This window comes from Acomys minous (assembly GCF_964271855.1).
Source record: "Acomys minous genome assembly, chromosome: 18".
NCBI classification, from domain to species: Eukaryota; Metazoa; Chordata; class Mammalia; order Rodentia; family Muridae; genus Acomys; species Acomys minous.
In genome coordinates, this window is record NC_140501.1 from 27,867,585 (window position 1) to 27,882,743 (window position 15,159).

Consider the following 15,159-nt stretch of genomic DNA (forward strand, 5'->3'; position numbering starts at 1 on the left):
TAAAACTACAATTAAAATGTTTAGGAAAATTATAGAGGTGAGTGTTTGTTTCTAAATAAAGCTCAGGAAAAGCTAAAACCAATAATTGAGTGGGGACAATAGAGATGACTCTAATAGCAAATAGACAAATTCATGAACCAACAGTGTTAGATGGGGGCAGACATCCAGAGTTGATTAAGAAACTCATCCAATGAGTAAATTCATTAAAAGTCTAAGTATGATTAAGGCACTTATCCCTATTGTTGATTCTTGTGTTATATTATTGTGCTGATGCTTATCAATATTTCCTAATAGAATTTTGTATCGTAGACCATATAAAATATTACATGTGCTCTGTATACCATGAGGTAAATGATGTCTAAAATAAGCTATAAGTTTTCATACTGGTAGAATCCCTATAAATGATTTATTTATTTATTTACTTTTATTTATGGTTTTAATTTTGGTTTTACACAAGGCCTTACAGAACCAGCCTTGAACCTATTAAAGTAGCAGGAGATAATATCTGCCTCTTGATTTTACTGCCTCTACCTACCCAGTGTTGGAAGTACATGCCTCTTTTGGTGAATAGTAAAGATGCAACTCAATGCTTTATGCGTGCTTGTCAAGCATTCTGTCCACTTATCTGGCGCCCAGCCAGAAGGCTTTATATTTGTAAAAGAAACAAGAGTTTTTTATTATCTTCATATATTATATATGAGTGTATGAAACTATTTAACAACAATTTCGATGGCAGCAAAGAGAATCCTTGCTTCAAGTCAAAAACATCTCCAAAAATAACAGATTCTATTGCCATTACTCTTAGTTGCTCCCCAGAACTTGAAGGAAAGATGCTATTGCTAAAGATACTATATGATTTAAAACACATGACTTGGAAGGATCAAGCTGGAAATGATCAGGAAGACTTCTCCCTGAATCCTAGCTCTCCTTTCACCCAAAGGTGTTATACCAACTGCTAAAGGAGAAAAGTTAGCAATAGCCCCTGCAGCTGTAATGGCTACAAGTCACCACAATAACCTGCACAAGAAGATAATCCCAGGAGTGCATTGGTGGCAACTCTTTTTTAGGGTAATTAAGAGTCGTTTCAGTGGTCTACAAGAAAGAACTCATGAATGGTTTTAAAAACAGCGAAATACCAGTAGCTTATGATGTCACAGGCCTAGAAGAGAATCTATTTCATCACTTCCATAAACCACACTAATTTCTAACAGTATTCTAAGTCTGTATCCTTATGCCGCATATGAAGTTGTTAGCCCCCATCAAACAAGCTTCTTTCTGCCATACGTGGGGCTTCTACAGAAATCCACAACTAATCACAATGCAGAGAAAAACTTACTGTAGTGAGCTCTATGCTAATTAATATGTCCGCAGTCCAACCACTGTACCCAAGGCTCAGGAAGCATCATGGAAGAGGAGTGTAACTATGGCAATAGCCTGAAGACCAAAATGGTTTTATCTATATTACATGAAATCTACTCCCATAAAATCTCAAAATTTGGTCATTAAGCAAGACCAACACAATGACAAATCTGTTGACATGTCAACGTGGATGGAGGATATATCAAAAAGCCCTGCTCCAGATAAATAGCTATTGAAAATTAATGTCTACTGAGAGAGGTAGAATTTGACTTCATTAGCAAAAAGCCTGTTGGTATATTACTCAATCCTAAGTGGTCAACACACCCTCCCACACACACACTACAAACATACATACATACATACATACATACATACATACATACATATAAAAAACACTATACAGAATGAACATGTTGTATTTATACATATGTGTGTATGTATGTAATAATAATAATTAATGTAGAAAACACAAATATCAGAATGAGTGAAAGGACAAGTGAGCAGGAGGTTATAAAAAAGACTCAATACAATACTCATGTATGGAACTCTCAGGGAAAAAAAACAAAATAATTAAAAATTTAAGAATGTATAGAACTGAGTCTATGTGTTAATATTTCATTTTCTAATAAATTTAATAAAGCTATCAATTAAGATGATAGCTTTTTTATAGTAAGTAAAGAAAATTCAGTGTTATTAGTAGAAAAACCTTTGGAATGATACTTTGAAATAATACTCTTATAAAATTGGAAAAAGGAAAAAGGCAATTAATATCATATAGCATTAGTTTGTTAAATCAACATAGAAACAAAAAGAAGCTTAAACTTCAGACTTATTAAGGTATTATGTAAAAATTTGCCTTCTCTTGTGGCTCTCTCTCTCTCTCTCTCTCTCTCTCTCTCTCTCTCTCTCTCTCTCTCTCTGTGTGTGTGTGTGTGTGTGTGTGTGTGTATGTGTTTGTGTTTGTGTTTGTGTGTTTGTGTTTGTGTGTGTATGTGTGCATGTGTGTGCATGGAAGCCTGGTTTGTGTGGTGACATCATTTTTCAGGTAACTTGTTGAGTTGAAAATCAAGGAAGACTGCCCAATTCAAATTGACAGTTAAGTACTGTGTTGTTGATTTTCCAAATAACTACAGAGGAAAAGAATACTCAATAAAACCTATAAATCTGAATAGCATTGACAATGTCTCTCATATGTATTACTCATAGCTACATTAAGAGTGGAAGACATCCTCAATGTCTCACAGGCAGAAAAGAAAAGTTTATAGAGGTTGTTGAACAGTAAGCCAAGATTAGATCAAAGTCTTAGGTAAGCCCCTTAGGAGGCTTCCTTGAGGATAGTTGCATTCTGCATTGAGAAGTGAGTCTGCCCTCAAGCACGTCTCATCAGAAAGTTCCAGCACAACCACAGATTATTTGGAGCATTCTCTTGGACTATGAAGATAATTCAATGGTGAATAGCCAAGAACTCCATGTGTTTGTTCATGTCCTGGTTTGCTAAACAGAACCAAACCCAAAACATTGATATGGCACTATATTCCAAATTCACCAATATAGCATTAAAGGAGCATGCTATAATAAATGTGGAAATTAACAAGAATAGCCAACCACAGAACAGCTAAACCCTTTAGAAATTTAATAGTACCTCTTATTAAATAACAGATTACAGTGCAACTCAAATTAAACTAAAGGGATATACTATGAGGAAGCTACACCATAAACAATAGTTAATTTATACATGAAAGTTCTAGAGAGCCTTGAGCTGGAGATCAGCACCCAGTGCAGAGGACCAGAATAAAAACTAAAGCATCATTTAAAGGTGTAAAAAAGCAACAGCATGGATGCTTTATGCCAATATTCTGCCACTGCTCACAATTGTACACTAGCTGTATGAATCTGCAAACACACACACACATACACATACACACATACACATACACACATATGTGCACAGACAATGTTTATCTTTAAACTAAAGTACAAGCAAGTTTTATCAAAAGAACTTGAAATGGTAAAATATTAGAGCCCCTAAAACATTACAGATCATTGCCAATACTCTTGACCTCTGACCAGAACTAGATCAGAATGAATAAGTGTTCAAAGTGAGACAGGCTTGGGTTACGGGACATTCAGAAATCAAGCTGACCCTGAGTTTGAAGTGTCCTCCCTTTCCGATAGCATTCCTAGCGCAGAAAGGTGCTTTGCAGGCCACTGAGAATGAAAAATTCTCATTTTCCAAAGCAGTACGCACTCTATGAGCTACAGTAATGACTTGCTTAGCAAGACACGCCCTCTGATGGAGTTGGTGGCATGAGTGTTACGTGGAGAGCAATCTACATCCTCATTTGATGTGAGGCATATTTTATAGGAGGAAACACATTTATAGTTTAGAAGCTATACTTATTTGTGGCAAAGTAAACAGTCAAGTGGATGTCATGGACCCCAGCTGAGAACCTGCTACTCTTTTGTGAGTGGACGTTGCCTCAAACTTCTTTTGAAACATTAGTATTTGTAAGCACAATGTAGACTTATGTTTTTTTTTTAAAAAAAACTACTTTGTTTAGGGTTCTTTTTTTCAGTGGTGGTAAACGTTCCCACATGCCGCACTTGGCCCCAAAAATAAAATATATATTCATATAACAGAAGTGTATTTTTAAAGGAACCAGAAACTTCCACTTCTCCCCAAATTAGTACTGCTTTTGGTTTTCAACAACATTTTTGCAGTGGGTGGTAGTTAGTGTAGAGATTTATAACTGGGCAAAATAAGGAGCATAAGTGACTTGAGGTTCTTCCCTAAATGATACATCTATACCATCCCCTCAAGGTTCAACAGGAGCATCTGGATGAAAGGGTGGAAAAAATAAGAAGCAGGGCTGGAGAGATGGCTTAGTGGTTAAGATCACTGGCTGCTCTTCCAGAGGCCCTGTGTTCAATTCCCAGCAACCACATGGTGGCTAACAAACTTTTGTAATAAGATTTAGTGCCCTCCGCTGGTGCCTTAGTTTGAGCGGGACCCCTGGGCCCAAATCTGCCTATCCTAATGTTCTACTTGTAGGTTTCTAGGACCCTCTGGATTCTTCTACTTCACCATTCTCCCATGCTTCTCTCATCTAGAGTCCCAATAGGATGTCCTCCCCTCTGTCCCAGTTTCCTGGTAAGTGAAGGCTTTCATGGGACATGCCCCTTGGGCTAGTATGCAGATATAAGTGAATATATACCATTTGAGTCTTTCTGCTTCTGGGTTAACTCACTCATTATGATCATTTCTAGCTCAATCCATTTATCCACAAATTTCGAGAATTCCTTGTTTTTAATAGCTGAGTAGTATTCCATAGTGTATATGTACCACAGTTTCTTTATCCATTCTTCTACTGAGTGACATTTAGGCTGGAGACTTGGTGGCACTCAGAGGAAGGACAGCAGGTTACCAAGAAGAGACTTAATACCCTGTGACCATATACAGGAGGAGGTAATCCCCCTCAGGAACAGTCATAGGGGAGGGGAATAAGGGGAAAATGGAAGGGAGGGAAGAATGGGAGGATACAAGGGATGGGCTAACCATTGAGATGTAACAAGAATAAATGAATTAAAAAAAGATTTAGTGCTCTCTTTTGGCATGCAGGTGTACAGGCAGGCAGAGTACTGTATACATAATAAATAAATAAAAGTTAAAAAAAAAAAGAAGCAAAGACAGGGGAGTGGTGTTGTGAAACAATTCTGTACATGATAGGACCATTGCACCCAGGAACTCACTGTAGTCATAACACAAGGAGTTCGTGAACACAAGACCTGACATGACACAAGACACAAGACACAAGACCTGAACAGTATTGGCACTTGCAGCACTTCCTGGGCATTAGGGAGGGCTCACTAAGGCCCAACACCTCTTTGCAGGGACTGTGTACAGCTAACGTGGACTTGTAGTAAAGGATTGTGCATATTATATATTTAGTGGTCTAGCCACTGCTAAGTTGCCCAAGAGCATGGAATGAAGAAAATGAAACTGAGAGGATTGTTGGAAAGAGGATTTCAGTGTGAGAGAATGATGAGGAAAGGTAATTAGAGATGAAGACAGAAATGTTGTCTTTATAGCGATTGAATACCAGTACCACAATAAAAAACTAAATTCAAATAAATGAACAAGTAAAGATTAGCAAGCAGGTATATGATGAACAAAAATGGCATAGAAGTTAAAATTTATGATCAACAAAAGAAAATTTGATTATCTGATAAATATTCAAAATCAGATTTTTAAAATACAAAAGTATTTGGACTAGAGTGATGGCTCATGGTTGAGTACACATAGCTCTTTCTGAGGCCGGGAGTTCAGTTCCTAACAGCCACATCATCTACTTCATAATCATCTATAATTTCAGATGAAAAGAGCCTGATACTGATGTCTGTGCCCAAGAACACGCACACACACACACACACACACACACACACACACACACACACACACACACACATGCACACATACACACACATACACACATACTAATGTTTGAAAATACGAATTATTATATCCAGACATGTTAGTTTGCTTCCTATTAATGTCAGTAAACACTGACTAAAACAACTTGAGTGTAAAAAAAGGTTTATATAAGGCACCAGCCAAGGACAATACAGGCGGTAAACCTTAAGCCCCTACCCAGATCTAGCCAATGGACAGAACACTCTCCACAGTAGAGTGGAGAGTGCGATATTACTTTCTCACATACTCTGGTGCCTCACCTTTGACCATGTCCCCTGGAGGGGGAGACCTGGTGGCACTCAGAGGAAGGACAGCAGGTTACCAAGAAGAGACTTGATACCCTATGAGCATATACAGGGGGAGGTAATCCCCCTTAGGAACAGTCATAGGGGAGGGGAATAAGGGGAAATTGGGAGGGAGGGAAGAATGGGAGGATACAAGGGATGGGATAACCATTGAGATGTAACAAGAATAAATTAATAAAGGAGAAAAAATCTAAAAAAAAAAAAAAAGGTGTATAGTCTTTCAACTCTCAGGTAACAGAGAATCACTGCAGGAAGTTATGGCAGGAATTGAAGCAGAGACCACAGAGAAATGCTTAGTCCTACCTTGTTCACCATGGCTCTTCCTGACTGCTTCTTTTTACAGCCCAGAATCACCTTCCTGCAGGTGGCACCACCCTCAATGAGCTAGACCCTCCAACATAAGTCAATAAATCGCCTTACAGACACGTTTCCTTGGCATCCTGATAGGACACTCTGTCAGTTGAGGTCCCCTCATTCCAGATGACTCAAACTTGTGTTAAGTTGAGAAAACAAAACACAAAGAAATAAACAACATCAAAACCCAACCAAAACAACAGAGAAATTGGTGAAAGAGTTATAACTTAAATAAAAAATTTGAATAACACCTGTTTTGGAGCAGTATCAGAAGACAATTTAACAATATGAGAATAAGGAGGCTGGAGATGGCTTAGTCGTAAAGGGCACTGGCTACACTTCCGGGCATCCTTAGTTCAATTCCCAGCACTCCCATTGTGGCTTGCAACTGCACCTGTGATTGTATCTGATGCTTTCGGGTGTGCAAATATTCATGAAGACAAAAGTATCCATATACATGGAATACATAAATAAATACATCTTAAGAAAAACCACACAAAAATATGGATTCTTTGAATTTTACACTGAGACATTGTCATTTTGCATGTTAACTGTTTCCTAAAAGAATGTCAGTTGTATCTCACTTAGTCACAAGTCCTCTCTTTATGCTTTCAATGTTGAAAGTTATTTGGCTCATGACTAGGCTGGACATTTTTTGAAAGCTTAGACTAAAACAACTTTCTAAAATACTTATTAATAGACAAATTATAAAAAATCAAAATTAGATGAGAATTTGTGCACCACCAGAAGTAGTTAGAGTGACCTAAAATAAAGTACCTAAATACTAAAGAAATCTACCCAAGGCAAGGAATTTACAGCCAACTGAATGTTCAGCTTCTCAAGATTGATGTTACATAACAGTGCTCTAGGGACCCCCTTGCATATCTGTTGAATCAAAACCTGCAGGGAACAAAAAAACCAAAACAGAACAAAAACAACAAAGCAAACAAATAAGCAAGACTAGGATCTAGTCAGTATTAAAAGAACAGAAAGAGAAACTGAATAAGCATACAGAAGGTCACACCCCAAATCTACACCTGGCAGAATAAAAGGAGCATGGGATCCAGAAGAAAAATCCCCTGTGCCACTAGGCACAGATGTTCTCTGTATAATAATTTTAGGTTAATTTATTTATTGTTCTCCTTCTATTCTCTCAGGATGTTAGCTTCTTTAAATTTGAAATAAAAACTCTTTAAAAGAGAAGGTTTGATTGATGTGATCCTAGATCAGTGATCTTGCCATTTTAGCCCCTGATGTTTCATTTGAAATAGAAACAGGAGTGCTTTTCACATAATGTTGCTGCAAATATTTACCATTGCAGTTTCAATGATAAATTACATTGTGTGGATATAACAGTTTGAATCCAAGAACTGCAGTAAAAGAAAACAAAAACTTTTGAAACTAGAGCTCTAGCTGACAAATATTGTAGGAAATTGATAATTTCTTTACAAATATTTTATTAGTCATCTTGGTGTCTCCTTAATTGTTTAAACATGCTAGGATTAATTTGTGTGCTACAGCTTTGTTTCTTTTATATGTTTAGAAATCTTTACTAGATTATTGGTATAAAACCAGTTTCTAGGACAATAAGCTTAATGTTGAACATTATATTGATGGTTCTAAAAATATTTATAAAAGAAGACAATTGGAAACAGTGGTTGAAAATTTAGTGTGCACAAAGCTTACTAGGAATGTTTGTAAGAGAACACAGATCACAAGAGCAATTTCGGTCTTTGGGATATTTTATTCATTCACCCAACTTCCCAGGTCTTGGATTCAGTCCTTACATATGAATTTGAGAAATTAAAATATCTCTGTCTCAGAGTCAGCTATTTCTGGTTGAGCCATTTATTATATCTTAAACTATTAATAGAGTTTAATGTCTCCATCTTTACTCTCACTTTAATTCAAAAGGAGGAGAGTTCTGCTGTAGGGGAGTCAATTAAAGCACTCATTACTGTAAATATAATGAATGTGGAACATTTTATATTACCATAACTCATATAATGTACTTGCAGGCAGATTCAGTAAAGAACATAGGAGAAGTTGTTGCATTTAACTTCAAAAGCATCAGAGGCACAAACCTACAATTACGGTATTTTATTAGTGATGGTGCTATGATTTGATGGTTCCATACACAATAATAGATCTCACTTATAAGAGAAGGAATGACTGGAATGTAGTCAAGCCAGTATGTCAGTTTCTTATCTGGATCTGTGAAAACAGTCATCTACTTTAACTTTAAATTTGTTGTTTTATCAAACCATCTAAAAGCTATTATTAAATGTACTTAAATAATAAATAAGAGCTGAGGAGCAAACATGTTGCAAAGGTTATGTTATTTTATTCACACACAAAAGCTTTTATTAAAAACATATATGTCAAGTTTCTCACAAAGTAGAAAACGATAAATTTATTCCTAGATGAACATAAGTATGACCATTTCCATCTGAAAACAACTTAAAGTTATTTCTATATTTATGTTTTAGAGACAGCAGGTTACTTGACCAATATTTCAGTTTTGGATTTTTGCACATGATCCAGTTAAACATAGATTATCAATTCATCAGAATTTGGAACCACTTAAATAATTACATTCTAGACTGGAATAATTACATTTCAGTCTGCTTGCTTATCAAAGGGTCTGCCCTGTTTTAAAAGCCTTTGTATTCTTTTTCTTCTCCAGGGGGTTTTATAGAAGTTCAAGGGGAAAATTTTCCTCTAATATGGCCAATATAATAATTACCAAAAGGAAGAAAAATACTCCTCAGAACTCCTTAACATGGTAAAAATATATTTTCTCCATTATTTTTAAAAATCAACATATATGGAATTATTGAAATAATATATAACTTAAAAATTCAAAATGAATTCAAATATTGATGATGAGAAACATTCAATGTATTGGTAAAGTTGATCTAGTACTATATTTGAAAATATTTAGCACTAAGTTTAAAAATTACTCATGGTATATAAATTATAAAATATATGGTTACTCCTTTTAAAATTTCAATGCCATGAATCTCTGCCAGAACAAGTTTATCATTATGTCTCTAAGACAATCAGGTCCAATTTATATTATTTTTGCTTAAAATATCGTGTGTGTGTGTGTGTGTGTGTGTGTGTGTGTGTGTGTATAACCCACCCTATGTGTCCTGTTTCTTTCTTTCTTTCTTTTCTTTCTTTCTTTCTTTTCTTTCTTTTTCTTTTTCAGTGAACATCAACTCAAAAAAATTTCCACTATACACCTTAAAGGAATCACATCATCCAGGAAAAACAAAAGGAGACTTTGAAATGACCTGAAAAGATTACCTTGGTTATGTACAGTTAAGTACAAGTAGTAAAACTGTAGAAAAGAAATAATCAAAACTGATGAGATATGTAGATAGTAATCTGCTAATGGAAAAATAAATAAGTTCATGAAAGCTCTGTGAGAGATAATAGGATATAGAATGACTAAGACCTTACAGGGAGAAAGCCATTTTAATGAGAAGTTGATTTTGGTAATTAGACATTTTGATACTGAGAAAACAATCAGATATAAACAAGAGAATGCTGACAGTTTGAGGTTATGTGTCTTCTGAAAGGTCATTCTTGTATTACAAAACAGTCAAAATAACTACCCCGTTGCACTGATTCAAGGTTTAAGAAACAATACAGAGACCCAAAATGATACATAGAAAAAAATTAAACATTTGTAGACACACAAATGAATAGGAACATTTTCTTAGCTAGATATTGCCCCAAATGAACAGAATGGATGGTGAACGTACCTAAAAAAAATCCTGTAACCTGTCTGTCACATTAGAGATTTGTACAGCACATTTATTATCTTTTCATCCTCTTTTATTGATCCCCAAATCCACCAGGAAAGCTGAGGATAGGATGCACTATGTGTCTTCAAAAACTCACATTCGGGTTCATACTCAGAGGCTGTATTTTCCAGACTCTGTCTTACAGGCTTTGTGTGTTCCATCTTAATTTTCCCTAGCCAGAGTTTCTAGATGCCTTGTTATCTCCCCCAACCCCCAACTTTTGGGTTGTTGTTTGCTTTTTACATTCTCTTGTGGCCAGAACAGTATCATGTTGGTATCATTATAATAATGATATATTATGAATTTTCTTATGCCTTCATTCTAGCTGGGAAAATTTGAGTGACATTTTTGTGGTTGTGTGAACAGCTCCTAAATTGAAGTTGTAAACTAGTAACCTCTGAGTTTCACCTACACAGCAGACTCCCTTCCTTATGAATTCTGATGTAGATTTTTTACCCTTTTCTTCACTTAATCTCTGCTGGGTATTCAGATGACAAAGGAGTTACTCCTTCCTCCTTAGCTTCTAAATCAATGCAGAGATCACATTATGGTCTTCAAAGTGAGCATGCTGTCACTAACAAGCATGCTATAGAGAGCAGTTCAGGGTGAACATAAGCTTGGCTTCTGTATGGGCTTGTCCAGGAAGCTTTAAGAATAAGTTACAGTCGACAGAATTAGACCACTACTTCTGGCCCTGGATAAGAGAAAAAGTAGCCAGGAACTGATGACTCACGCCTTTAACCCCAACACTTAGAAGGCAAAGGCAGAAGGATCTCTGTGAGTTTGAGACCATCCTGGTCTACAATGAGAGATCCAGGACAGCCAGGGCTGCACAGAGAAACTCTGTCTCAAAAAACAAAACAAAACTAAAAGAAAAGCAAAAAACAAAAAACAACACACACACACACACACACACACACACACACACACACACACACACATACCAAAACAAAACAAAACAAACAAACAAACAAAAAACAGAGAGATGGGGAAAGGGCAGGGAGAAGGAGAAAGAGGGAGAAGGAGAGAGAGAGGAAATTTATACTTCTGAGCTAGTTAGATTGGAGTGCTTCGTTGAGTTACAGGTGAAAATGTTAAGCAAGAGGTGAGTTGTACTAATAGATTGAGTGTTGATTCGAGAGTATGATTGTCTCACACTTCCTGTATCAAAATAGCGAACCTAAAAAGAAAGTGAAGTATATATTGTTTATCACTAAATCTTAGATAATACAGAGTTATACTAGAGTGTTAATAGCCTAAAGAATACACATACTATTTTTAAATTGAGTAAGTTTATTTTTACTTCATTTTTTGTAATTACTGGTGTTATAAGATATTTAATCACACTGTGAGACTGTGTTGTTTATTGGGGGAAAATAACTGTTTCTAGTTGTGCTGTGGCTTAACCCTAACACATACCTGTAATCCAAAGGCTTTCTGATTGAGTATTGTACTGAATTAAATACAGTCAACCATAGGTCAAGAGGTGGAGGAAGCTATCGGTTGACAGGGCCTATAAAGGCAAGATCAGCACCAATAGATGAATGGATTAGAAATACAGCTGATGTTGGATCTTATGTTTCTGAGTCTACTCTGAAAGGAAAATTAATTTCAAACAGTGTTAAGAAAAAAATCAAAATTTCAGATGTTTTAATTGTGGTAAGCAATATCATTTGAAACAGGATTGTAGGTAATATATTACTAGAAAAAAAAAAAACAGAGCTTTTTTTTTTTTTAGAAATAATTCAAAAGGAAGATCCCAGACTTCTGTGGTATACAGGTGTGGCCAAGACCAGCATTGGACTGCTGAATGCAGATCAACAAGGATCAGGTAAGGTAACCCTTTGTCATCAGGAAACACACTCAGGGGCCTTCCACAGGCTCCAATATCAAATTTGCTTCAATTGTTCCCTATCATCTTCAGAGAAACTCATTCACAGAGGAATTAAAAGATTTAATATCACTGGTTAAAAGCAACTTTGCTCTGGATGTCATCAAAGACAGAACAGCTCCAGTAGATAAAACAAAAAATTCAGGACAGACAACAAAACAAGTATTTTGGCAAACTGCTATAAATGATCAGAGTCCACAGCCAACAATAAAAGTAAATGGCATTGAAATTGAAGGGTTCTCTCTGAGCTCATTGTGTCCTGTAAGTTTGGCTATGTTGTGTATTCACTTTCATTGAATTCTAGTATTTCTTGGAAATCAATCTGGATGTTTTTCAGAAAATAAGGAATAGTTCCATCTCAAGACCCAACTATATCATTCCTGGACATATGCCTAAATGATGGTTTACAATACTACAAGGACAATTACTCAACTATGTTCATAGCAGCTTTATTCATAATAGCTAGAAACTGGAAACAACCTAGCTGTCCCTCAAACACAGAATGGATAAACAAAATATGATACATTTACACAATGAAATACTACTCCCATATCTAAAACAAGGACATCATGAAACTTGCAGGTAAATGAATGGAACTAGAAAACATCATCATGAATGAAGTAACCCAGTCCCAGAAAGACATGTGTTGTATGTGCTCACTGGCTGAGGAATTGGATTAGCTGGGTGATTTATCTGTCTTTCTGTGTTAGCAGGCTTTCACCCTAACATCTGGCTTCCAAACCATTATTGATAAGATCAAAATATTGAGATTTTGTTAAAAAAACAACCCTAGATTTTGGTTTTTTTCTTTTCTTTTTAACTTTTTAAACATGCCAGATTTTATTCACAATACATCTCGAATGCTATCCCATCATATCCTCGCATTCCCACCCTCCCTCCCTCTTCCCTCTAGAGCTCTGATAGGAGACCCTCCCCCATCACCTGACCGCAATCTATCAGGTCCCATCAGGGTAGCCTGCATCTCCTCCTCTGTGTTCTCACTGGGCTGATGGATCAGGAAGTTCCACATAGTAAAAATAGCCAAAAGCAATCTACGTATTCAATGCAATCCCTTAAAAAAAATACCTCCATAATTCTTTATAGACCTTGAAAGACCAATTCTCAACTTGATATTGAAATACTGGATTTTGAACGGCTTCAAGAAAACAACTTAAGCAACTAGTTTTCACAGGCAGAAAAAATTTGAAAAAAAAAAAGTCATGCGTATCTTTGCTTAAGAGCTCCTATGATTGCACACACCAGTTTGTTGTATGGAACACTGGCCCAAACGTCACTATTTCCCTACTTATTTCGAGAATAACACGTTGCGTCCTTACCCCATGCAAAGAACTACAAGTTAAAATTCAGAATGCTTTTGTTGCATAAGAGAGTGAAAGTGGGAGGGGAAGGGAGACAGAGACAGAGACATAGACAGAGATGACACACAAAGACAGAAACACACAGAGACAGACAGAGACATAGACAGAGATGACACACAAAGACAGAAACACACAGAGACAGACAGAGACAGACATAGAGAGAGTATAGTAAGTTGGTGTAACAATTTCTCCCTGGAGGATACAGTAAAACTCATATTTAATAATACTTCTTCAATATAGACATCAGTTTTCAGACTAGATAAAAGTAGTTTTAAACTCTTTATGGTTTGACCGACACCAGTATTCTACATCAGGCTTTCCTTTTTGCTGGCTGTTTCAAGTCCATGTTTGGGATAGGAGTGCACTGACTCTGATGTGATGTCTGGTCAGCACTACTTGCTTCATCATGAATCCTTGAGGCACTTACAAGTCTTTCAGTCATGTGAGATTTCTTCTCATTACATCAATTTAAAGAAAGTTGACTTCAGGTAATAAATTTACATATATTCCTTAATTTTAATTCTAACTATAAGGACAATAATCAATACCTAGCCATATCTATAACAGAATATACTTATTGGTGTGTTGTAGAGATTATTGGTGACAAAAGGTTTCCATCCTAAAGACATATACTTCATGGGCAGAGTTTAGAATAATTGCATACTTTTGTAACCGTCATCACTATCAATGCCAAAGTTTATCATTGACTATGAAACCTTCCCCTGCCTGTTTTGCAACTATTCTGTGCGTGATAAATATCACTTATTATAAGAATCAACCCCTTTGAAAACTTTCTTTAAAATAACGTTTTCACTTATTTCTAGAAATTTTCATACATTTATACGGTACATTTTGATCATATCTATCCACCATAACCTTCCTCTAACTCCACCTCCTGTCTTGCCCAGTGCATTTCCTTCCAAAAACTGTGTCCTCTTTGTTGTTGTTATTTATAGCTTCTGTCCATATGTGCATGCATTTGAGGCCGTTCTCTGAGATATAGATAACCTGTTAGCAAAGATGCCCAAAATGAGAGTAACCTCTCTTAGCAGCCATCAACTACTTAAAAGTCCTATACCAAGGATGGGAACTCAGAGGCCCTGCTATGCCTGTGCCAGAATTTTAACTTGCTTTCTCTAGTACGGATCATGAAGGGTACCTACAGTTGCTATGAATATTGTTAACCAGAGTCATTATTTGATAAAAAACATTCTCTGTAACTTGGCTATCGTGTACAGCTGAAAGTATACCTGTGGACCAAAATATTCCCTTATTTCAGCATCTCACAATGACTACTCTCCCCTCTGCTTTGTGTTGGCCACGTTCAGGTGCATCATAAAAGCCCACTGTATACTGTTTCTCCTTCTGTGTCTTGCTTCTTTCACTTACTAGTTTATCATCTGATTTCATTCATATTTATACAAATGACATAGTTTTTTCCTTGATTGAATTTTGCTAATATTCATCTGTATATTTATACACAAATTCTCCCTATTCACCTTTCTTCTTACTTGTGTTTTAGTATCTGGACAACTAGGAGAAATGCAGAAATGCATCAAGGAATAGTGATGCTGTCCTTGTGTTT